This window comes from Arvicanthis niloticus, chromosome 9 (genome assembly GCF_011762505.2).
Source record: "Arvicanthis niloticus isolate mArvNil1 chromosome 9, mArvNil1.pat.X, whole genome shotgun sequence".
NCBI classification, from domain to species: Eukaryota; Metazoa; Chordata; class Mammalia; order Rodentia; family Muridae; genus Arvicanthis; species Arvicanthis niloticus.
The window spans coordinates 82,655,458-82,680,459 of record NC_047666.1 but is presented as its reverse complement, the minus strand read 5'-3'; the positions used below and the strand labels follow the sequence as shown (position 1 = coordinate 82,680,459).

General features: G+C 46.0%; 1 protein-coding gene across 3 annotated transcripts in view; it reads right to left on the bottom strand.

Annotated features, from left to right (window-relative positions):
* The window catches only part of Rassf8 (Ras association domain family member 8), a 73,603-nt gene extending 52,690 nt beyond the window's left edge, over positions 1 to 20,913 (bottom strand). The window contains exon 1 of one of the 3 annotated variants that reach the window (XM_034511735.2): positions 20,611 to 20,913. The gene's annotated coding sequence lies outside the window, so the exon portion shown is untranslated. Of the gene's footprint in view, positions 1 to 214; positions 232 to 20,610 lie in introns of those variants that run through there. The other 2 variants (XM_034511733.2, XM_076940846.1) reach the window with 2 other exon arrangements.
* Positions 20,914 to 25,002: the final 4,089 nt, after the last annotated feature.

The following is a 25,002-nucleotide window of genomic DNA, read 5'->3' as shown; positions in this document are numbered from 1 at the left end:
TCAACTGTTCTACCTTCCCTGCTTTCTGCTCTCCTTCAGCCAATCCACTTCCCAGACACAAACAGAAAGGAAAGGGACACCTACAACACAACCCGCACCTGGGATGGTACATCTACAACACAACCCTACACACACACACACACACACACACACACACACACACACACACACACAGTCTATATAACTGAACAATGAAAACAACCAATTAACATACCAGTGTGGGCAAGGGAAAGGTCACAAGCCCCAACACTAGGTGAAGAGCTGCAGACAATCACTGTCTGCAGAGAGAGGGGGTCAGTCTTCTTTGGGGACAAGACAACTTCAACTGGTCAGCCCTAAAACAAACACACATACAATAAGCAAGACTCACTAAAGGGACTCAGCAGTGGTGTGTGTGTGTGTGTGTGTGTGTGTGTGTGTGTGTGTGTGTATAAAACAATAATAATTGAAGAATAAGAGGCCATAAATTTGAGAGGGAGCTGGGGAACATAACATGGAAGGAGACAGAGAGGACAGAGGGGAGTAGAAATGACTCAAGTACAATAATCATGTATGAAAATTTCAAAACAAATAAAAACAAAAATGCGTCGGCTTGGTTTTTCATAAGTGATACAACCTTGAACCCACAAAATAAGGATAAAGTCATAAATTAGCAAACAAACTTGAAATATTCCTAAATTTGGATTTTTGTCATAAAGATAAAAGGTTAGGAATGCTCTGGGGTTTTCATTTTTCTTTGACATCAGACTTATAAATACACACTTCATATGTAATTCAATCCTGCTAAAAAGCAATGTGCAATGTTGGCAAAAAAAGTACCTTCTGCTTCATATTCCATATGGAATAATAAGACTCCAGAGAGAATAGGGTAGACGTGTGGAACGGCCCACTGTGAGCTGTGACACTCCAATGATCACTAGTCAACAGTCAATGATACAAGAAAGGTAACGATAAAACAACCAATTGCTAAACTCCTGCCTTATTTAAAGTAGGGTAGGCACTGAAAAGACCGGTATGGATTTTCTCTGCTGACTGTGCAAAGCTTGTGAGACATAAGCAATGTCTAGAGCAATGTCGCTCAATCTGTGACTTCCCACGGGGTCGCCTAAGACCACAGGAAAACAGATATTTACACTGGGATTCATAATAGTAACAAAATTACAGTTATAAAGTAGCCATAAAAATAACTTTCTGGTTGGGGCCACCACAACATGAGGAACTGTGTTAAAGGACCACGGGAAGGATGAGAACCACTGCTCCTTCGGGGCCACCACAACATGAGGAACTGTGTTAAAGGACCACGGGAAGGATGAGAACCACTGCTCTAGAGAAAGAATAATTAAATGTTTGCTAGGTCCCAAGCAGACAACAAAAGCTACAACAAAATTAATACAAGAAATCACTTAAAACCTGTGGACAGATGAAGGAAATCTTTATGAATCAAGTCTCTCCTTATATGTGGCACAAATTCTAGCTTCTCCCAAATATTAATGCTATTACACAGCCAGCAGAGAGGGTCGACACAGAGCAGGAAGACCAGCAGCCTTGTGAGCATGCAGCAACAAGTGCTTAGCAAGGAAGCAGCATGCAGGGCTCTGTGCGGTCAGACAGTGCACACCGTGATGGTGAGCTCAGTGGGCTTCCACCCCAGGTTACCCCTTCTCATCCCATGCTGCTCTCAGGAGATATGTGCACCCTACCACACCCTGACCCTCTAACCTCAGGCACTGACCCACATGCCCTAGAGAACTGAAATTCACCCCACAGTTTCATGATCTGCTAAATGCATAGGGAGCCAGAAGAGGCCAAGAAAGAATATGATCAGCTATTTCAAAACAGTCCAACCACTGATTCGCTTAAACCCATCCAAAACGAGTCTCACAAAGTTTAGCAGCTAAGCTGTAGGATATTTGGTCAGGGTCTACTTCCCCAGGCTAGATCAGAATTCATCTAAATTTAGGGAAGATTTAGGACCCCAATTTGAGGGAGGGAACATACATCAAGCACACAGAGATTGAAAAATAAACACAATCACATGAGTAGAAATTGTTCTTACTCCAGAACACGCATCTAGTATGATAATGGAACATAAAGGGTTAATTTTTTAAGAATAAAGTGAGCCCTGGGAACAGAATAGTGTAGCCATCCCTGGTGTGATCCAGAAGGTACTGACACAAAACAAACAAAAACAAAAAGCAAGGCAAACAGTATATGACCAGCTCAGATTTTTGAGAGCAAATATTCAAATTGATGGGAAACCCAAAGGACAGAAAAGGAAGCAGGCCACCACTGAGGAGACACCCCAAAGCTGTCCTGTCACCCCACAGCACAGCCCTCTGACAGAGGTTGGTTTACAAAGGGGTCCAAGTGGTCAGGCAAACCTACCAAGAGGGGGGGTAATGGCTTCTTAATGAACTTGGAGCTCCCATAGGTGAGGGCAGGACCTCCTCAGTGAACACCAGGGCTCCCACAGAGGAGGGCAGGACCTCCTCCGAGCACAGCAGAGCTCCCATGGGCTTCCACCCTGCACTGTGCCTTGCACCCACTCCTCTTCTATACCATGGAACCCTCACCTCATACAGAATGTAAACAACTCTGAAGGGCCAGAGAAGGACAAGAAGATACCCTGACGACACAGGAACCGGGCATTGGGGGTGGGGTGGGGATGGGGTGGGGATGGGGGAGTAACTGACAAAACAAAAACAAAAAACTCTCTTTATTCCCTGCAAGCAGAGACTGATGATGTAAGTGGGATTAGTTTTCAAATCAAAGAAAAAATCCTAATCAGAACAAGCTCTCGCTCTGCTGGATTTTCATACTAACACGAATGAAGTCCCAAACACTGGCAGAGAGAGCACTCCCCAGTCACCCTGAAATCCTCCCAAACACCAGAGATGCTGTAGCTAACCCCACCACCCAGATGTGATTACTCTGTTTCACAGTGTGGACTGACCACCTGTGCATCATGCTACTCCCAGAAGGAACCCCAAGATGGCCTGCTGGTCTCTAAGTGGGGTGGAAACTTTCCCAGCCAGTGTCTTTCTTCTCTAATGGTCTAAGAACGTGAACTTAAGAATGCAGGGAGAGACCTACAGTGGTGGTGGCTCACGCCTTTAATCCCAGCACTTGGGAGGCAGAGGCAGGCGGATTTCTGAGGCCAGCCTGGTCTACAGAGTGAGTTCCAGGACAGCCAGAGCTACATAGAGAAACCCTGTCTCGAAGAAAAAAAAAAAAAGAGAGAGAGAGAGAGAGACAAACAGAAAAAAAATGCAGGGAGAGTATGTTCAAACGCTGAGGAATGCACAGACAAGAGTCTTGCAGAGAAGAGTGGTTGGGGGCTGGGAATGTAGGTAGGAGGAGCTTGCCTCACACACCACCATCAGTCCTGCAACAAAGAGCACTGAAATAGACTCTCGTGTACGTTCAAAGGGATAACAATGAAAGATATTCCACTGGTGAACACAAAATTACTTTTAGGACGTTGGCATGTTTAAGCTTGTTTTAAACAATTAACTAATTTCCTAAACTGGCTGCATGCTACATGCTAATCTTGAACCAATGCCCAATTTCGATTGAAAATGAAATGCATACTTAGTAAAGCACTCAGCTTGAAGAGCTGGGTGTCTTTAGGTTTTACTGCCATTTAAGCCAAGGATTTGTATGTGACCTGTTTCTGAAACCTTATCATCTGTCATAGAGCCTGAATGAACGAAGGTTCACTCACTAACTAGGTCCTTCCTAGAATTACAGGACCCAACAGTTTGGGGTCCATTTTGCTACACTTGTTTCAGCTCCACATGAAAGCATAGGATGATATCTGTAATGCTGGTTGTCTCCAGGCTCAAGAAAAAGCCCCTATAGCTCTTTCTATGTGGCAAGTGACAGCTTTATGCAGGAGTAGAGTGGTTACATGACTTACAGCCAAGTCTCCCAGTAAGTATACAGCCTGTATGCAAGAGCCAGCCACAGCTACCCTAGCTATACCCCTAACCACTCAACCACACTGCATATAGCCAGGACACCGCAGTCCAGCAAGGGAGCCAAAGGCACATGTGCTCTCCCTCCCTCTCTCCAGGCTGGCTCCACCTACCCCACATTCCATAACTGTGGGGATGGCTGGTCATGCCCATAGCTGCTAATTTAACTTGATTCTGACCTAGTACATTTAGTCTTTTTTGTTGTTTTTAATGTTTAGGCTGCTGCGTCAAGCTGCTCCCGTTAACTATCTGTATCTCTCACTGTGAATTGAGTACGAAATGCTGCCCATAGGCTAAGTGTTTGAAAACTTGGTCCCCAGTAGGTAGTGCTCTTTGGGGAGATTATGGAACCTTTGGGGGCACAACCTTGCTGGAGAAAGTGTATCACATGGGCAGGTTTGAGGGTTTACAGCCTTGTCCCATTTCCGGGTCTGTCTGCATCCTCTGTGTGGCAGCTCCTGTTCCTGCTCTGTGTTCCTGCTCCATGTGGACTCTATTCTCTGGACCCACACACCACAAGAAACCCTCTCTTCCTCAAGGTGCTTTTAGTCATGGTGTTAGTGAGGCTGTATCTCTTCCTTAAGGTGTCTTTGGTTATGGTGTTTTATCATAGCCACAGAGAAGGGATGGCTGTATCTCCAAACATTCTCACTCAACACTCCTTCTCCTGCTTTCTCTATTTTTATTACAAAATGGAAAAGACACAAAACACCACATGATCCAGCTTGTCATTTTAAAAGACAGTTCTTCCCCTTCTAAAACGATGGATGCTTGTACAAAGTAGTACCTGCTGCTTTCAATTTCTTATAATTAAAGGTGTTTGCCAGGAAATACGATTTTTAAAACCCAGTGTTAGGCCAACTGTTGTGGTGTGCACCTTTAATCCCAGTAATAGGGGAGGCAGAAGCAGGTGAATCTCTTTGAGTTCAAAGCCAGCCTGGTCTACATAGTGAGTTCCAGGACAGCCGGTGCTACATAAAGAGACCCTGTCTCAAAGGGGAGAAAACGTTATGTTAACTTAACCTAGAAGTCATTACGGATGCTCACAAAGCATTCTAGTGTGTGTTGCTCTAGGATCGCTGTGCTGCCCACGTTTACCACAAATCAACTCCAGGAGACACAGCCATAAGCTAGAGTTAACAGGAGGATGGCTTTGAAAACATCTGCCTCACTCCACTTCAATGAGAAAGGGTCCTGCAACTCAAAAGCATATTAACATCATATAGAGAAACCATATAACATATCATCAGGATGAAAGGCCCTGTTGTGCCAGACAGCAGGAATGGACCTGGACACATCTCTCTGCTTCTCCTCATAATCCAGACTTATTCCCTCACACTAGTCTTTCCCACTGGATTCTCAGCTAAGATTCTGTAGCTTAGAAAATGTCCCCAAGCCTAGAAAGCTTGTAGAGCTGTGAATGTCTAACAAAAACAGGCCCAGCACAAGACGGCACACTTCACTCGGACCAGTGCTCTTCCTGCTATTTAAGCCCGAGTATTTAACCTAAAGAGCGATAGCATGATAACAGCAAGAACAACAACAACCTTTGTTTTGTGGAATTCATACTAAAATGTAAATGTTGTTATGACTTGTTTGCCTTTATAGACCTGGTGACAGAAGCAGGGTGTCTGGGAGAGGAGTCACTCTGAAGGAGCCCTGAGATCTGGAGCTGCCTCCATCGCATAACAGGTCAAGAGGGGTGATGGGCAGGCCGCACTGTGCCACCCCAGTTAGTCATAGCATTTCTGTTTTAAGCTAAATGGTCTGCTAACAGAGACAATGGTCAAGCTGCTGCCATACTCTTTACTTAATACAGCCTGTAAGGGGCCTTGGTTTCCTGTTCTGAAGAGAACTTGTAATTACCGGTGTCACAGCACAATGGTCCAGCTAGCCAAGCCACATACTCATCTGCAGTCAAGAACCTTGTTAACACAAACCTGCTGCGGACTTCAAAGTACCTAAGGTTGAAATTCTAGATGTCATACCTAAATTTTCTAATGTACCACCTTGCTTTTACCTCTGTGAACCTTAGCTGAAGGGTCACCTTTTCCAAGAGAATTTTCTTAATCCCTTTTTCTGTCTTCCTATGAAAACAAAAACTACCATTCTTCCCTTTTGCTCCTCACTCTCACCACATCCTCTCCGCTGTTGCTGGTCTCCAGGATGGTCTCTGCCCATCACTCACATGGCACCCCAGACACTAGGTGCCCAGCTCTGGTTCAGAAGTGCTTGCAGCATGAACAGTGGTGAAAACCAGGAGTGGTGAGCTGCCTGACTTAGAATCCTAGCTCTGTCCCACCTTTGTCTGTCACTATGGGCTTGAACAAATATTGTGGATCTGGTTTTACTGTAGTTGTTGCAATTTAATATAGATACTTAGCACCTGACAGTCCATTAATATGGTGTCATGAATAAAATGACCATTTATTAAAGAAAAAAATAAGCATCAGGGGTTACATGGAGAACTCAGTGGTTATAACACTCGGAGCTCAATCATAACTATCAGAGATCAGATCCAAGCACCAATGCTGAGTGACTCACAAACTGCAACTGCCTCCAACTCCAGCTCCAAGAGATTGGGCAACTGGGTACATGCACACGCACGCACACACACAAATACACACATAAGCACACACACACACACATAATACACATGTGCACACACAAGTGTCCACACATGCATACACAAGCATGAACACACAAGTGTCCACACATGCATACACAAGCATGAATACACAAGTGTCCACACATGCATACACAAGCATGAATACACAAGTGTCCACACATGCATACACAAGCATGAATACACAAGTGTCCACACATGCATACACAAGCATGAATACACAAGTGTCCACACATGCATACACAAGCATGAACACACAAGTGTCCACACATGCATACACAAGCATGAATACACAAGTGTCCACACATGCATACACAAGCATGAATACACAAGTGTCCACACATGCATACACAAGCATGAATACACAAGTGTCCACACATGCATACACAAGCATGAATACACAAGTGTACACACATAAAAGCATGTGCATGTGTACATGCAAGTGTGTACACACATGTACACAAGCATGTGCATACACAGCACACATACACACAACTCATAAATAAAAACATTTTAAAATAAAAATATCTCCATTACTGGGATGATCAGTGTTGATTTGCTCATCATCAAAGCTTCTAGCCTTTATCTTAGGTGATTTCCTCCGTGATGCTATGGCTGTCTGTGCTAAGACTCTTCTCCCTGTTTCTAGGGAGTTGTGGGTTCTTGTTCTGTTTGGTTTTTTTTTGTTTTTTTTTTTTTTTTCTAGTTGAGCCAACTACTGGAGCTCCCTACTGTTGGATTCCCCTCTTACCCACATGCTATAGGACAAGCTTGGTCCTCACCTGTCACATGTATAAGGTCAGCCAACAGATAATGCTGAGCACCTGCCTGGAAGGAAAGCTGGGCTGTCTGTACTGCTGGCCGAACTTATAATCTTTATTTTTAACCGCTTTCTAGGGAATCCCCATCCAGAACTGAAAATAACACCTTTCTTTCCTCTCTTCTCTCAATGTGTGTGTTAAACAGTATGATACTGACTAAATCCTTTCTCTCTCCAGCTCTGGTGTCGCATTAGCTATAAAATTCTTCCTTACACTGGGCAGTGGTGGTGCACACCTTTAATTCCAGCACTCAGCAGGCAGAGGCAGGCAGATCTCTGTGAGTTCGAGGCCAGCCTCATCTACAGAGCTAGTTCTAAGATGGGCAGGGCTCCACAGGGAAACCCTGTCTTGGAAAACAAAACAAAATCCTTCCTTCTAGCCCCAGAAACATCTACATTGTTTACTGAACCTATGACTCCCAGGTCTCCCAGACTGAAGGGAGAATTGGGACTGTGTCAACAGTGTCACCAGAGTGCCAAGTCTACACAAAGCTGATCCCTTATTTTACTTAAAGTACTTTTGGACTTTGGATAGTGACACTTGTGTTGAGTTCCAGGGCTCGAAGAGGCCAGTGGTCCTAACTTTAAAGTCAGTATAGACTCCAGCTGGTTTCCAGACAATCTGTGACTGGACCAACTGTGTAACTTCTGAAAAGAGCAGGAAATATGTTTGTAAAGGAAGAGTCTCAGTCTTTTGTCACATACATATTTTAATTTGTACACAAGTTGGCAAGTCACACTACCAATTAAATTCACTAAAACAACAAACCTAATTTGCTAGCTACCATTCAGTGGAACAGACTCTGCAAGAGAAAAAGGTCACCAATATGAATTGCAGTTATCCTGGGCTATTTTCCCAGAAAATAAAATCAAATGATCAGGTGGATGAGAGGTTACTAAGAGCGCAGGCTTTCTAGCACAGAGGGAAGGCAAAAGACAAGATGCTCACGGGCAAGCCCCGCAGAAGCCAGGCAGCTGCTCTCCATGCACATGGTGTGGCCACAACTGCAGCCCTTTCAAAGCACTCAAGTGATGTCCAGCAGGAGTGAAACACACATCTCTCACACGGAGGCTGGTGTGCTTGTTCACTGGCAGGAACTGAGAATCGCTCACATGAAAGGCTCTGAGGAGCTCAACAGAAGGGCCCTGATAAACAGGCTGGAAAGGAAAGGTCTCTCAATCTGGTTTCCAACATTCATTGCTGGTGACTGTGGTCTGCTCACTTCAGCTTTGAGCTACTTCTCTAACTATAAACAGATAGACCTGATTACTGCCTATGAGAGTTAAGAACCAAGTTAGGTACAGACACAAATGTGGCAGAGCTACTGCTCTGAAGAACCTCCATGAAGAAAACCAGCTCAGGAGGAGCAACAAGCAGGTTAACAGCCGACGATCTGGCAATCCCAGCTCTCCCAGGCACAGATGCCAAGCCAGGGGTCTTCCAGGTGTGCACTGTCAGAGAGAGGTGCAGCCACCCAGCCTGTGCCACCACAGCAGGTGGGAGGGAATGAGACAGTCTGAGCCAAGCCTGTTGCCTTCCAACAAAGCCCACACCTCCCTCCCTCCCTCTTCCTCCTGCTGCTCACCTTCCCATCTGGACCATCAGGGGAAACAGTTTAAAACTCTGACAGCGGGTGCTCACTCAGCAGGAGCGCTCCCTGCCTTCAGTTCCCCTGACCCCAAGCCTGCTGACCACTCAGGGGCGGGGCGGCCTGCCCGCATGTTTGGTTTCATTCACAGGCAGATCCTGAAATCACTTGGTTTCACTTCCAGATGATGCCTTTTTTCACCCTCATTCAGAGAAGAAGCTGAGCCAATGGAACAGGAGCTCTGTTTTAGTCCCTACGTGCTCCTGTGGGGGAAACTATAGGCTGCTGGCTTATACACCACAGAAAGTTTATCTCCATGGGTCTAGAGGTACAGCTGGAGGTCAGGGAGGAGTCTGCTTTCTGGCTCTCGGTGGTCCTCCTGTGCCGTCCTCACACTGGAGGAGTACTTAACTAGATTCCTCTCTTGTAGTTAGCTAACTCTCGTGTAAGAGCATAAGGGATGTGCCTTCACAATCTCATCACCTCCCAGACTTCACCTCCTCAGACACACCATCCGTGTGTGTGTTTGTGTGTGTATGTGTGTGCGTGTATGTATGTATGAGTGTGAGTGTATGTGTGTATGTGTGTGTATGTATGTATGAGTATATGTGAGTGTATGTGTATATGTGTGTGTATGTGTGTATGTGTGTGTATGTATGTATGAGTATATGTGAGTGTATGTGTATATGTGTGTGTCAGTATATATGTGAGTGTATATGTGAGTGTATGAGTGTGTATGTGTAAGTGTATGTGAGTATATATATATGTATATATGTGTGACTCTGTGTGTGTGTGTGTGTGTGTGTGTGTGTGTGTGTGTGTGTGTATGATGTCAACAAAGACTCTGAGGAAGCCTGTGAGCCATTCAAGTCCTAACAGGTCACCCCTCCCCTCCAGCAGCCACACTGAGGAACACTGCTGTTCAAATGGAAGTTCAGGCCTCACTGAGAACAGTTTGACTCAGACTCATTACCTGAAATCAAGTCCGTTTACTTGGAGATTGGAGATTGTACTTAACTGACCCAGGAATAAACGAATCTGGGGATCAAAGGGTCAGTCCCATGACAGACTAAACCAACAAGACAGAATCTTGTCCTCTGACCTCAGCAGACATGTGCCACAAGCACACTTTCCAAGCATGTATAAACTTGCCTCTGTCCCTTCTGAGCTGGGAATAGAATGGGTGGTAGAGAACATGTTTATCATTCAGGAGGCTCTAGGTTCAATTCCAAGCACACACACACACACACACACACACAAAAAAAAAAACAACCAAATAATCAACCAATAAAACAATCCCACAAATAACATCTTTCTTTAGTTATAAAATATACATTCATCACTGGAAAGCAAGCAGTAAAGGAACAAGACTCAACGTCACCAATAACATGACTGTCTGAGCACATCTCTTGACCCTGAGTGAGCGATCAGACACTAAGGCATACAGGTAAGATTTCTATGAGAAAAAAAAAAAACGATCAGAACAATGGGACACCTTAGAAGCTGAACCTGGGGTTATACAGATGCTGATGGCTTTTTATTTCTTGATCTGGCACCTGCTGCATGTTCTGCTTGAGACAAGACAGTGAATTCATTCAACAGACAACTACACCAAGAATCCAAGGAAAAACAGTTGCTGGCTACATGGGAACCCAGTAGATATCCAACATGGCGGGATACTGCTTTCTAGAAGCCCCATGATCTACTTGCAGGGAAGACAGCATGAATCAGACTGGGAAGCCTCACTCCTGAGCTTTCCCATCTCAGCTGCAGACAGAACAGATGCTACTCTGGAAACATGGAAAACTCCCCTGTGTGGGTGCTTTCATGCTCACTAGTCTATGTCTGCTGCATTTAAAACATTGTTCTGAAGTGCTTTACAAATACTGTTAGACTATCATCTCTGGCCATGAAAATCACAGTATCGCTCAAGTGCTAACACAGACGAGATTGCAGAAACAAAAGAACTAATAAAAGCAGCTGAGCAGTGAAAGGTACTTTTGTTTCTTCATCCCCTCAGCCACTACCCCTCATCTAAAAGTGTCTGACCCTTCCGGGGTCAGGGATGACAGCCAAACAGTAATGGTGGACTAGGGCACAGAAGGAGAGACTCGGAAATTCTTTCATTTGGAATGTGTAGGATGATGATCACTGCCAAACTCGGAAGTGTGGCCCACGTGAGTTCAGAGAGCCAGGAAACTGCCCGAGAACAGAAAGGCTGGCCACAGATGGACGCACCAAAGCCTTGAAGCACGGCCAGAAGTGAACCTGGACATCAGGGAGCACTTAGGGGTTCTACAAGGCCACAAAAATATTATGAAGAAGCCTCTGGTCTCAGGAGACTTTCATACAGTCAAAGCTGTTCCACTTTTGAAAAAGATATCCCACAGAACACCCACAGCAAGGGCATTACTGGCTATGAGGCTTCAAAGAGCCTACTTACACTCCTTGAACTGCAACAGGGGACTGCAAGCTCACAGCCTGCTTAGTCACTTTGAACTCACGAACAAATGAGCCAAGAAGAGACCCTCAGAAGCTCACCTATTTGAAGTACAGTGCTCCAAAATTACCACACAAAGGAATCTGAGAAGCAGGCATGCCTATGGCATAGAAGACTAGCTCCCAGGGAACTGAGCACCCCTCCAGGGGACAAGCACAGCTGGGCTGGCTTTAAGGCTACTGCGGGCAGAACCTTTTATTCGCATGAACTTATTCTTATTAGGCATCACTGCAAGACACCTTAATTTGGTCCTGCTCCAGCTGTCAGCACTCAGGATGGGTGAGGTGTGGAAGGGAGATGAAGCATGGAGGAAGGACAGTCACCTGCCTGTGCTAGGGCAGGAGACTAGAGCCTAGAGTAAGAACAAGACCAGAGGAAGGTCCTAGGTGACGACCTATAGAAATGATCCCTGAAAGTTCTGACCAGGGCCAGCTGGTGAGGAGCTGCCCACTTCACAGTGTCCGAGTCCCTTGCTCTCCTTACCAGTCAGGCTCCTTGCACTGTCTGTCCTCAGCTGAAGGACACTGTATGACGAGCAAGGGGACGGTGCTACTTGTCACCAGTCATATGGGGCTGTGCTCTCTACACTATCCATCTACAAAGCATACCAGTGTTACTGTTGGAGAGATAACATTAAATACACTGGCTTAAAAAGAAGTCCTATGTACATCCCAGAGTTTGAATTAACCCCGAAGGAGCTGAGCTTTCACCAGTCAGCAATGTGTGCAGGGTGATGTCAGATAAGGAGACCGGGTAGGTGGCCACCATCTGTATGAAGAGACAGTAAATTCAGGCCGTGGGGAAGGGGAAGGACACTTATGCTGTGCGTAAGGCAGTCAGAGAACCACGAACATGATGCCCAGTGTGCCACGGAGTGAGGTAGGAACTGGAAGAAGTGGGCACACGGACCCTGAAGGCCTGCCAAGCGGCTAGGCAGGCAGGATCTGGAACTCAGACTGGAGAACTCTGAAGGGACAGATGGGGAAGAGCAGCTGTGTTCAAATGTCAGAGCAAAAGCAATGGAGAGCGGAGACTGTGCCTCTTAGGTTAAAACTTCAGAACTGGAGAAGTTCTGCACTTCTCAGGAATGCAAAAACAAAGAGAAAAGACTCATGAGCAGGGATCCTGAGAGAGGCGCTCAGAGAGTCCATGGGCTGCCTACTGCCTACAGAGACCACAGGCTAACCCATTCAGAAACATGCAGCAAGACTCCGTCCTTCACTACCCACCTCCCCTCCTAGTCCACAGCAACGGGAGCTCTGCGTCTTCTCTGCTACGTCTCCACCATGGAAGGTGCATGGTTTGTTTTGATAAATGAACAAACGGAGAAAGGATGGCAACTATGAAGAATGTTTTGATGCTTGTTTGTTAAGACAAGGACTCACAGTGTAGCCCTGGCTGGTCTGAAACTTGCTGGGTATACCAGGCTGGCCTCAAACTCACAGAGCTCCACCTGCCTCGGGACCACTGGTGGGCAGCACAGCGCCAGCTAAGAAGAGCTATTTTAAGACAGAAGACAGGTCAGACTGCGAATGTTGACAAAAGTTGTCCACATTTGGGCTGACAAAACCTTCACAGGTCTGGGTACCCAGTTGTGTGTGATTCTCAAGTCCCTACTGGGGCTAAACTTGGGTCCTCTGTGAGGGCATGCAGCTTCTTAACAGCTGAGCCATCTCTCTACCCTGTCCTGGGCTTCCAAGTGAAGTAGACACCTTCTCTAGCACCTGCCTTGAGCTCAGTAAAATACAACAGAGGAAAGATAAAACTAGAGAAACAAAACAACAACAACAACAAAAAAAAAAAAAAAAAAAAAAAAAAAAAAAAAAAAAAAAAAAAAAACGAGAACGAAGGCAACGATTTAGAATGGAAGACAGCGGTGTGGACTCTGACTGACAAGAAATAACTGGTCTGTGACCTACTGTGACTGCATCATTGTGACAACAGATCCTCACATAGCAACAACCTAAATAAAATAAAATAGAATAAAATAAAATAAAATAAAATAAAATAAAGGAAGCTTTGAGAAAGGAAGGTTTCTGTAGGGTCACAGTAAAGGGACCAAAAGTGTTATTAAACATGCCCCAAACACATAATCAAGAACTGGATTCAGCTTCCATTCAACTATGAATAGCCACTGACTAACAGACAACTGACTTTGGAGATGGGGCAAGGGAGAATTTTTCAGGCAAAAGCACTCTAATAAACACTGTGAGAACAACTGGATTTCTGTATGTAGAACATGAGTCTGGATCCATAAATGCACATTGTGTAAAAATTAACTCCAAATAGATCATAGGTCTGAAACCTGGTGCTATAAAACTTTTGGAAGAAAAGATAGGAAAATATCGTTATGACTTTGGGTTAACAAAGATATCTTGAGTACCACATTATAGAAGTATCACCAATAAAAGAAAAAACTCATAGGTTATATTTCACTAAAATGTAAAACTCTCTTGTCTCTTAGAAATTCCACACAGAGAGTCAATGGCAGGCCTTGGACTGAGATACTTTGGCAGAAAATCTATTTGATGAGTAACTGTACCCAAATACATAAAACCTCTCAAAATTCAATCTTAAAACCCAGTAAGAATGTGAACAGGGCTGGAAAGATGGTTCAGCAGTTAGGAACACTTTCTACTCTCACAAAAGAGCAGGGTTAAATTCTCAGCACTCTTAGGGTATCTCAAAACCATGTGTAACTCCAGTCTCAGGGGATCCAACACCCTCTTCTGGCCTCAGAGGACACCAAGCATGAGCATGGTACACAGACACATGAGCCAGCAAAACATTTATACACATAAAATAAAATAAAAATGAATTAGAGATGTTCAACATCAAACATTAGACAAGTCCAATGAAACACACCAATGGACACCTGAATGCTTAGTGAAAGGAGACTGATTATAACAGGTAGAGCAAGCAAGCCATGAGTGTGGATACAGCCGAGAAGCTGAAAAGGCGGTGTTCACTTGCTTATGAACACCCTCTCCCAACCCCCTCCCCCAACTCTGGGGGTGGAGGCGGGAAGGTCAGTTCAAGGCCAATCAAACAGGGCAAAGCAGAAGCAAAACAAATGTAAAATGGTAGTGTAGTTAGAAAACATTTTGGCATTTTCTTTAAAAGCTAAGCTCATAACCAAAGGCAATGGCCCAGAAGTCTATCAACAGATAAGCGAGTCAAGATACATTTGAACAGCAGGCATGCATCTGGAATGTTTGTTTGTTTTGAAAACTGCCCTAGGTGACCCAGGCTGCCCTAGAATCACAAGCATAGGGGTATGACCTTGAATTTCTAATCTTCCTGCCTACACAGTGCAGGAGACTGAGCCAGGGTTTTGTGCATGAAGGCAAAAGCACCCTACCAACTGAGCTACTCTCCAGCCCCACTGCTACAAATACCAATATGAGTGAGACAATACATTAATAATTCCACTCAGCTCAAACTCTAGAAGAGGCAGCTTCTCCAGGGACAGAGAGCAGAGGGGAGTTTTAAAGGAGGGGAGGCCAGGAAGAGGACGAACTGTCAGGGAGAGACACTTGGGGAGGAGGACAAACAGGCCTGCTGTGCTGCTGGTGTCAAGGGCTTCACACACCTGTGCCTAAGCCTGTACAACTGCAGTCAGGCACATGCAGCTTAGAGCACAACAATCTTATCTGAGTAACGTACAATGCTGGCAAGACAGCTCAGCGAGCCCAGCTCACAACCAAGTCTGAGGACCTACTCAGGAGGGGAATGAGGACTCAGACAAACTGTCCTCCAATCTCCATGTGCGAGACTCAAACATTTACACCAAGCAAGTAAACAATACAGTAACATATTTAAAATAAATTAATAAATGTAAAAAAAAAGTTACTGTATACATAAAAATAAAGAACTATTTTGTTTCCTGACAGATTCTAACACACCCAGTAATACAATCTCTTGCCTAAATGGCTAAGTTTTAACTAACAGTTTGACACTATGTCTAACCTACTCCCCAATGGTATTTCTATTACAAAACTGCATATATTATAAATCTATTCAACTACATTAAACATAAATAAGAAATTCTTTACTTTTCTGACTAATGTCTATCTAATAAAGGGAGTCAAATTTTTCAGAATATATTTAAATTTGAAATATATATTTAAATTAACTGATTTTCCAATAATAAAATTACACACCTAATAATAAATTTGATTTAGCACTCAGAAACCAATGATAATCAACAAGAAAGACAATGTATATGTCTACATGAATAAAATATGGAAGAAAGTGATTACAACTCCCCTCTTGTTACAACCTCTGCGTGTGTGTGTGTGTGTGTGTGTGTGTGTGTGTGTGTGTGTATATAATCAACTGAGTGCTTCCTGAAAGTAAGCTACAATGCATGAAACCTGGACAGCTCTAAAATGAATTATGTTGAGCCTGATGATAAAACCTGAATGTATGAAACACACAAACAACTAAAACCAACCTACATCTGACATTAGGGCCTAGAAATAAAAGGTAATAAATGGTACTGGTGCCAAGACACTCCAGGCAACTGTCCAAGTTCTAGGTAGCCAGTAGGCATATATACCTAAGAGACCAAAAAATTACAAGGGTACTGAACCACAATAACGTCTGCAGTGGTGATGCAAATGTCCTGGGGCACAGAGGTCCAGCACAAAGCAAGTCACATGCCAGACTCCTTCCAAAACCACTCCTATTCTTTCACGAAGGTAAGTCTGAATTTTGATGTAAAGCACAAGGCCCTACAGAAGGCATAGCTCTAGCTTCAATGGGGAGAAGAGAGAAGGGGACCATTTTCTCTGAGTAAAATGAAGGTATGAAGACCTAAGCAGCCTTTTCCTATGTCCTAATCAACCACACCCTCCTGTTGAGCCAACATGGGATTGGACATGCTGCAGGAGCTCAGAGGTATCTGTGATCAGTCTTGCTCATCATCCCAGCACAGAGGGGGGACCTAGAGGCTGTGTGCAGAGGACTCCCTTCTGAAGACAGCAGTAGATCCAAAGTCCTTGGGGCATTCCCTGATCAACAAGAAAGAAGCTGGGTCACATGTGCTCTAAGAGGTGACGGTTATGGAAGGAAACACACTGACTTCAGAAAAAGTCAAGAGACAATGCAGAAGGATTGTAAGAACAGAGGCACCTGAGGCAGGAGCAGCAGAGGCATCGCTGAGCCGCAGGACACTAACTCAGGATTTTCTGTGGGGTAATCACAGGACACAAACAGCTAACACCACTTCATGCTTTAGTGAGAGGGAGAATTTCCCCACCTCTAGGTGGCTCCTGTTGCTCCTCTAGGCTGTAGGCTTAGCTGGCATCCGGTGATGTAAATCACCGCCAGAACACCACTGGGCATCCTTAGACCTTGCCCTCTTTTGCCTGCGGCAGCTTCCCCAACCTCCTTAGACATCTGGCCCTGAGCAGTCACATCATCTGTCTGGCCCAGAACCACGTGACACTGTAAAACATCAGGCACAGCAGAATTCATATTTCCATTCTGTAATCCTGTGCTAATAAAACACAGTTGTTTTAATGCTATAGTTAGAAAAATGAAATGTGCATCTGTGTATCACCAGAGCAACACTAATTAAAAGTGTCTCGTTAGCATGCGTTTTCCATAAACTGCAAAGGCGACGTTTTTACCTGATGCTTAAAGGCTATTCCAGATCATTCACAAAATTAGAACACAGAAGGGCTAGTTTGGCATTTCTGACAGAAAACACAAATATAACAAAGCACAAATGTCCTGGTTGTGCTGGTGCCCGAGTGCTTTAATCCCAGCACTCAGTAGGCAGAAGCAGGCAGATCCCTGTGAGTTTGAGGACAGCCTGGTCTAGACAAACAGTGGCATAGATGTGAAGTGGACACTACACCACTTTATTTACTGAGCACCGCTATGCAAAACATAAAAATAAAATACAGTATAATTACAAATTGTGACAAATTAAGGATGATTGTCCTTGTGGAAGAAATAAGTTGGGTCTAACAGATGTGAAAATGGTGGCCTTCTCAGAGAAGACTTCCATAAGAAAGAATACTGGAGCGAGTACTCAAAGACAAGAAGTTATTCAGGAGCTGGGATAATGCTGACGCCAGTCTGCTGGGGAACTGGCCTATGTACAGGGAGATGTGAGTGAGGGGCTGGGGCCTTAAGAAACAGGACAGGAAGGCCTGCTGGGGACTCTGTACCATACTCCAAGGATTCTTGGGAATCTTGAAGGCCTGAAGAAAAAAGTGGCTTTCTTTTTCAGGCTACTGGCAAGAAAACAAGCAAGAAGGGGCAAAGGAGACCAGCTGGCTTAAGAGAGGTCAAAGTGGCTTGAACTAAATGACAACATGGCAGAGCCTGAAAAACAAACAGGTTTGAGAGATACTTTGCTGGAAAAATCAACAGTACTTTGTGGTTAACCATTTTGGAGATGGACAGAAGAGAGTTCAGAGTCAGCAAGACACCTTGCTTGGATAGATGAGTTCAGAACAGGCTAGGCAGAGTTTGCAAGTTGGATGACACAGATGAAGTTCTGAAGAAGTGGGAGATGCTGCCATTGTAGACAAACATGTGCCAGGCATGACTGGTGCCTGTCCATCATAGCCTTCCTGTTAACAGTAGTATCCCCATCTTAAAGACAGTGAACTTAGATGACTGAGCTAGAGAAGCAGGGACCATTCTTAGCTCCCTGGATGCTGAGGAGCCTGGCTGGCTGCTACAAGGCATCCCTCCCAAGTCTATAAAATACCAGGAACTACTTCTACATTAGAACATACAGGATTGGAACAAAGTAACATCTAAGAAGAGCGAGTAGTTGATACATTACTTTTTAATTTGAATGCTATACTTACAATCTCTAACGTTTCCTATCCACATCTCAACCCCATTCCACCTCCACCTAGAATGAACTTTGCCAAGTTTTGAACACTTGCAACTTTTCTGGGGCTTCAACATTTTATAAATGAACAAAGCCGCTCTGCCAAAATTAACAACAAAAAAGAGCAACAGTACCCTGCAGTAAACAACAGTTTTACTCCCAAATTATATGAAACAACAAAGGATCCAATAAAAAACAGGAAACCTCTTCTTAAGAAATTAACCATTTCAGCTGGGCAGTGGAGGCGCACACCTTTAATCCCAGCACTTGGGAGGCAGAGGCAGGCGGATTTCTGAGTTCGAGGCCAGCCTGGTCTACAGAGTGGGTTCCAGGACAGCCAGGGCTACACAGAGAAACCCTGTCTGGAGGGAAAAAAAAAGAAAAGAAAAGAAAAAGAAAAAAAGAAAGAAAGAAAGAAAGAAAGAAAGAAAGAAAGAAAGAAATTAACCATTTCTCAGAACAGAAGGCACTCAGGCAGTCAGCTACAGCACTAGCGATGCCGCTGAATACAAAGGCTACAAAAGCTGAGCACTGAGGAGTAGGATTTTTAAAAGCCAAAAGCTTAAAAACTCTACAGATAAAAATGTGAGGAAAACGACACAACAACCCTGTAGGATGCTAAATCTGCAATTTCCAAACAGCTCTTTAAAATGCAGAATTCAGGAAGTGTGACCCTGGGAATGGCATGGGCACCTCTGGAAACTGTGCTTCTCTCCAGGACACTGACACTAATTGAAAACCTTTCCTATCTGCACAGTGAGTCCCGTGACTTGGCTCCCTCTAGGGGCTCTCTACTGTCCCCCAAAGCTCCTGTAGCCCAGAAACAGGGCTTGATCGCATACAAAGACTTCAGTCCATTATGGCCAATTGAGTCTGGTACGGAAAGTACCATCTTGAGACTCTTAAAGGGAGGGGTGAACAATTGGGAGATTTTTGAAAAGATTTAATTACCTACACTGCAAATTACATTGTGTTCAATCTGATCCTTCAGTAGAAGAATCATCAACCCATGTCCAGTCTTCTTAAATGGAGTATTGGCCAAGTGTAATTCTGAGGTTTGGGGGAAAGTTCCCCACGGAAATATATAAGATCACAAGAACCATTAACATGACCACTAGAGGATAAAGCACAAACCACTTCCCAAATTGATAGCGCGATTGTCCGGAGCCCAGATTCCTGTGTTTACCAGCGCCTCCCCTGCAATGGGCTGACCTTCCCTACTGCCTCAAGCAAAGAACAGGTTTTGGAGTTTAAAAAACAAAACAGGAAAGGTGCTGGTTTTCTGATCACAACCCCTGACAACCACGGATTAAAGATTTCTAAAGAAGAAAAGAAAAACTACCTTACCCCCCCCCACACACACACACATCCCAAAACTGGGCAGAAACGCAGAGATCACTACATATTTAAGATACTTCCCTGGGACAAAACATATCTCACGAAAAATTGCTGAGACCCAATCTACAGTTAGGTAGCTAAGTGTTCGTCCCTGCTGTCAGCCGGTTGGGGGGATTTTTTTTTTTAATTTTTTTTTTTTTAACGCAAGGCTTTGATGTGTTGGCAAGACTGACCTGACAAGCTGGAGTCAGCTAGGAAACGTGTCCTGCATATTTCCTTCTGTGCCTCCAAAGATTAGGACGAGAACTGACTGTGCGATTAAACCCGACCTAGGCTCCAAGGGCTCAAGATGCCGTTCGATGCTGGGAAAGTAGTGGTTCCGCAAACCCCCGGCAGCTCGGCGATGCTAAGACTAGCAGCCCAGCCCCAAGCCGGTCTCCGCCGCCCACCGCCGGGCCGCAGCGGCCTCTCACGCCAAGCCCCCGACCCTTAAAGTTGAGCCTCCCTGCGATTGCCCTCTGCAAGTTTCCAGGGTGCAGGACGCAGCCAACTTTGCAAGCCGCCTCGGGGCGACTCGCTTCCCCGGAGGGGATGGCCACCCGGGAGGCTGGGCGAGGAGGCAGGGCGGCCACGGTTCAGACAAAATGCAGAAGCCTACCAACCGCCACTTTTCCTTTTCCAGAGGGGAAGCTCGCCCTCCAGGCGAGCATCCGATTTCCATCTGGAGGGGGAGAGGGCCGCCGCGCATTCCCCTCGCCCACAAAAGTGGCCTCTAAAGTCGCTCGCCAAGGACACCGGGAAGGAGGCGACCCCGGGCAGGGCCAACTTTCGGGCGGCGGGGCGAGGGCGCGGGGGTGACAGCGGGGCCGCGGGGGGCGCGGGCCGGGAAAGTTGTACTTACTGCGCTCGCAGCCCGTCCTCTCCGTCCCGGTGCACGGCCCGCGGCGTGAGGCCCGGCCCGCCCGGGCTGAGGTGGCCGCGGTGAGCGCCGGTGGAGGGCGAGCGGCGGGCCGGGGCTGAGGAGGCCGGGCCGCAGGGCGGCGCGCGGAGAGCTGAGCCGGCAGAGAGACGCGCGGGGAGGGCGCACGCCGGCCTGGCCGGGCAGGGAGGGAGGTGCGCAGCGGCGCAGAGGAGGAAGGGCGGAGGAGGGAGGGCGGGACCAAGAGGGCCGCGGAGCCCCACACAGGGCCGGGAGGAGGGCGGCGATTAGGAGCCAGCGGCGGAGGCCCCGCCAGGGCGCGGAGGACGAGGCCTGGGAGGCGTGGAGGGGGCCAAGGAGGCGGGACCCAGGGGGCATGGAGGGCGGGGCGGAGGGCCGAGGAGGCGGGGCCAAGGGCCAGTGTGGGAGGGGCAGAGGCTCGAGAAGGCGGGGCGGAGGGGCATGGAGGGTGGGGCAGAGGTCGAGGAGGAGGGGTCAAAACACAGGGAGGGCGGGGCGAGGGTTTAGGGGGTGGGGCCAAGGGCCAGGGAGGGCGGGGCGGAGGGCCGCGATTGCAGGGAGAGGATGGGCTGTAGCGGGCTAGGGAAGGCAGGATGGAGAGCCTTAGAAAGCTGGATGGAGGGCTGGGGGAGGGAGGCGGGCCGAGGGCCGGGGAGGAGGGACGAGAGCCAGAGGCTCCGCCCCTTTTCTGGTCGCGGTCTTTAGGGAGAGGGGCGGTGTTCTGACTCTCGGGTTACAGCGGCCTGGCCCCGCCTGCAGACTCCGGACGGGAGCCGCGCGGTTGTGGGAGGCGCTGAGGCCGGTGGGCCAAAGGCTGGCTGAGGTAACCTTTCCTCCAGTCGCTCGCTGGCTTGGGGTCGCTGGGCAAGTGAGACCCTGCAGCTGCCCGCGCTGTGTCTGCTGACAGGAAAGAAGGGAGAAGCGGCCCAGCCTTTCCAAGGACTGGTTTGAATGGCTTTACCTGTAGAATAACTGAATAGATGTTCCACCACAGCAACCAGCTATGACCAAGTGAGGAGAAATAAAAATGAAGTGAATGAATCGAATGTAACAAAGGTTTTAAGAGAGCTGGGATCACTGGAAAGGCTGAGGCAAGAGGATTGTCACAAGTTCGAGGTCAGTTTATGCTACCCTTAGCAACAGGCAATATCAGACCCCAAAGAGTGAATAATCATTTATTACAGAAGTTAGAATGAGAGACACAGAGAGAGGGGGGTGCGGGGAAGAGAGGGAGGGAGTCCGGCAGGAATTTTGCAAGAAAGAACTGCCTGGGCTACATACTTCGGTTCCAGGGCAGCCTGGGCTACAAAATGAGACTGTCAGAAAAGAGAAATAAGTCTTGCATTTTCCAATTCTCCATGGCATGGTTTGGATTGCTTTCCTCTGAGTAGCTGTGATTCAGCACCAGCACCCCCTCCTCTTAGCAGTAGGCCATGATAGAGGCAACAGACAAGAAAAAAAAGAAAGAAAGAAAAAAACAACCGGCAAATGAATCAGAGGTGAGTAACAAAAGTTTAGAAAGAACTGGGCTCAGATTCAAAAAATGCACCCACACACCTTTAAAAATAGCTTTTAATCAGCGAAGGACATCGGAACATTGACCTGGAAGTGCAGGTTCGTATGTTGGTTTCAGTGTTTTTCTGTCATGCAGTGACTGAAGTGGACAAAATTCAGTCTTTGGGCTAGAAATGTTCACACATGTCCAATGCTCAGGAGTAGTTATTAATTTGAAAAGAGTGGGTGAGAGGCAAGAATGCATTGTAAAATGTTCCCTCTACTGCCGGGGCATTCCCTTTTTACCATCAAAATAAGGATATTAAGGATGACTTCCAGTTTCTCACGGTTCAAGAGACTCTCTTGCTTAGATGTTTGTTTCCTTGGGTTTGGACTTGTAGTCACTCCCCAACTCACTAGCTCCTTCACCACCACGTAGAAACAAGGAAAAAGACAATGCCAGCTAAGACCCAAATGTAAGGAAGCAACATTTGAAGAATTTGGTGAGAGGCTTTCTCTAGGAGTCAAATGCACAATCCAAGATAAGAGGATTTCAGTAGACTCAGGAACTGGGGTCCTCCTGTAACCATACTGGGATCTTCTCACAGGGGTTTTCTGGCCTTGAGATAGGCTAGCCCCTAACATCTCCTTGCCCCGTCAATCCTCCACTCCACTGATCAGGATCAGCCTGATTGCCAAAGCTAATGGAAAATCTTCATGCCCAGTATGTGCCTTTTGCAAAACTGGCCAGTCATGACCTATTCCTTTTTTTTTTTTTAAACTATGAACAAGTTAACAAGTTAACTTACCCATGACAGTGCTCGTGTGGCCAGAAGTGACTAGAATTTAATGTACTGTGAGTAGCCATGTCTACCATTTACAGAAGCCTTCCCTAAGAACCAGGCACCCAGCAAGGCATCTTATCCCCTCTCTGGAACACAGCCTTATGGGTAGCTTGCAAAGTCAGAATTTTTCACAGTCCCAGATAAACAGAGAAATCTGTTCCCTACCTCAGCCCCATTTAGCCCCAGTTTTCTTTTCTTGTGTATAATACAAATTGTTTTAAGCTTTCTTAAAAGGATCGTGTACCTGTTAGGATTTCCTGAGATGTCACCAAATGCCTTTGGAAGGATTGATAAACAGCTCATGCTTCCTGTTTCTGATTCTATTCCTGGAAAAGCATCCAGCTAGACTGAGAACACTTGAAACTCTGTGACATAATCAGATTGTAGAAAACAACTTGAGAGGAAAACTTCAGAAAAGAGGCAACTCCGAATAGCAGCCAACAGGGGTTAGAACAGTGAGAAGAAGAGCTATCCCTGGAGATGCATTACCAAGTACCCAGTCGTTCTGAAGCAAGGCAGGAAGGAAGGCTATGGGACATGGGTAACAAAGGAGACCCACACTTTAGAGTGTGTGAAGCCTCTCAACAGCTGAAAATCAATAATTCTGGCCCAATTAATGTTGTGAATGTCATTGACATGGGGCCCATATTTATCTTACACAACAACACTTTCAAATAAAAATGTTTAAATGCCAATAAATGAGGCTTCAGGCAGGGATCCATATGACCTTGGACAGGCCCTCACTTTTCTGGACCGCTCCTGAGCAAAACTACCAACTTTTATTCACAGTGAAGATAAGATATCTCAACTTTCTACATTCCTGACATCAAGAGTGTGGTGGCTAAATGTAAGCCTGTAGTGTGGAACCTCCTTGCCATCGCCTTTAAATTCCTTAGCAGTCCTTTGACAACAAAAACCTCAGAGCTTTGTACAATATCCTATTGTACAGACAATGAATTGCAAATCTCCTTTGATCCGTCCACACCCATGCGGTCCCAAGTGTGCCTCACTGTTCCTGAATGCCTCTCTGTTGACCATCCCCCTTCCTGTCTAAAATCTATGTTAAAATATGTTTTAATAAAAAAAATTCCATCTCTGCTTTATATTAGCTTGTCCTGAAGTTTTTTCCTGTGTTAAAGTCAGGGTTCTGGCTTTACCTGAGTGAAGTCCACAGTCTCTCCAGCTGTTTCTGGCTGGTAGCCTGAAACAATAGCCCTGACTCCACCCCTGTGGACAGTTTCCTATTGCTACCATAGGAAACAGTCACAAACTTCATGGCTTAAAACAAGAAGAATGTGGGCTGGAGAGATGGCTCAGCGGTTAAGAGCACCAGCTGCTCTTCCAGAGGTCCTGAGTTCAATTCCCAGCAACCACATAGTGTCTCACAACCATCTGTAATGGGATCGGATGTCCTCTTATGGTGTGTGTCTGAAGACAGCTACAGTGTACTCACATAAAATAAATAAATAAATCTTTAAAAACAGCAACAACAAACACACACACAACAACAACAAACACACACACACACAAGAAGGAGACTTATACCTAGTCCTTAAAGAACCTCTCTCTCTCTCTCTCTCTCTCTCTCTCTCTCTCTCTCGCCCTGGCAACTCTGGTATATGTCTAGTGGTGTCATTTCATGCCAAGTTTACATAGCACATACATGCCTAAATAGCATTTCTCAAACAAGCTCACCAGAGAACACCAATCCTGTAAGACAGGGTTCTAGGAAGTCACTTGTCCACGCATTACTTCTCTGTTGATATAATAATATCCTCTGACCAAACAGAACATAGAGGAGAGAATAGGCTCACTTGACATACACTTCCAGGTCAAAGTCTGGCAGTCAAGGCAGGAACTTGAAAGTGGGCATAATAGAGGAATGCTGCTCATTGGCTCATTTACAGGCTTTCTTATGTAGATTTACAGCCCAGGACCACCTGCCCACCTGCCCAGAGAATGGTGCCGCCCACAGTGGACTGAGCCTTCCTATGTCCATTAACACTCAAAACAA